Below are 1,687 nucleotides of genomic sequence, written 5' to 3'. Positions count from 1 at the left end.
CTATCAATATACCATGCCGACACATGAAGACGGTTATCTCCTCAATCCTGCTCTGTAGCCCGTTGCAGTTAAATTGAAGGAGCTTCATGTGGTTCGGGAGACGTGTTGTTGTTGTTGTAGCGGCTATAACAACCCCGCCCAGGACGGTTGGTATCTCAGTCGTTGTCGTCAAGTTCCACTAAGGGCAACCCTAGGAAGCGTGCAGCTTCTGTGGGGTTTGTCCACAGGGACAAGGCCGTTAGGGTTGTCGGGTTTTCCGGGCATGCGAAGAGATGTTTCGAGTCATGTGGGGTCTCTCCGCATGCCGGACACTCATTCGGCACATCCTCATTCAACCTACTCAGGTAGGAGTTTAACCTGCTGCAGTAGCCGGAGCGAAGTTGTGCAAGTGTTGTGTCTCGCTCCGGGAGACGTGTCGTGTGTGCTCGGGCGGACTGAGGTTAGCCGTGGAGGCTGCTCTGTTTGAGCAACAGGGGGCCACGTACGACGTGGTCCACTGTCGATGTGACCGTAGTCCCGAGCAGACTCTGAGGTGACTCCACCCCTCGCAGGCATTACACTTGACTGAGGTGGAGTTGTGGTGTAATCGTCTCCGGCATACACAACAGGTGTAGGTGTCTGGCCCTGGGTTTGACTCGATGCCAGCCCTGAGTAGAAGAATACGTAGTGAATGTAGCCCTATGGACGGACAACTTCTGAGATACTTCGCCGACCTAAACGGGGTTAGATCGCCGAAACAACAGCCCTTGGTCGGGTAAAACCCGAGTCATTCCGGTACGCAGAATCGGCTGTCGTGGGAATGAACCGTTACCATGTTTATATGTTGCTTCAATTCGTTCTAAGTCAAACCATGTTATTTGGACACACACATGTAAACTCATTCCTAAATCGAATTTTAACCTTGCCACCATAAATCACATTTTGAATGCGAGTTAAGAGTTGTTGAATCGTGTCGGTTGTTTCATGCAACTCTGTATGAAGTAAAACATTTAAATAGTTCTTGAAATTACATTTAGGCTAAGCTTTGTTATAAAATTAATAGCTAATATCCTTTTTTCTTGGCTGTTTGAGTTTTTAATTATTATTTTTCCATATTTATATATTTCCAAGAATTGACACATGTATTAACAGGGTTGCATCGGGATGAACTCTGTTTGAAAGCGTGTTCGATCGACTTATTTTGTTGCATATAAACACTTGCATTTCAAGCGATCTACACTGACACGAGTTGATTCGATACCGCGCTTGGTGCCATATAAACAATACCTATACCAATATATACCAATATATGTATTTCGAGTTTTTTTTTAGCATGATTTCCCTGTCGATCGTCTCGAAGTATTGTGTACAAATACAAGTGAGATATCTTAGCAATAGACGTTTTCCTGTGCTTATTTTGGTCTAAACTGCTCTTTTTTGACCTGAGTTGCATTAAATAGTCTCTTAAAACTTGGTAGTATTTGTTGTTCAAATGGTAACATATATGCCCAAAAACTTGAAAAATATTAGATGAAGGCTTTTTAAAAATGCTATTTATAAAATTTCGTTTTGATTGCGACATTAGAAATATTCAGATTATAAACGTTTTTCACATATGTATGTTTTAAGATTTTAAAGCTTTTAAAAAGTACGGTAGAATGCAACAATGTGCTTGAATTTGTTTGCATCTTCGTCAGCTTATTCGTTT

This window comes from Rhagoletis pomonella, unplaced genomic scaffold, assembly GCF_013731165.1.
Source record: "Rhagoletis pomonella isolate Grant_MI unplaced genomic scaffold, Rhpom_1.0 Rhpom_scaffold_01223, whole genome shotgun sequence".
Classification (NCBI taxonomy): Eukaryota; Metazoa; Arthropoda; class Insecta; order Diptera; family Tephritidae; genus Rhagoletis; species Rhagoletis pomonella.
Note: the sequence above shows the minus strand (reverse complement) of the source record.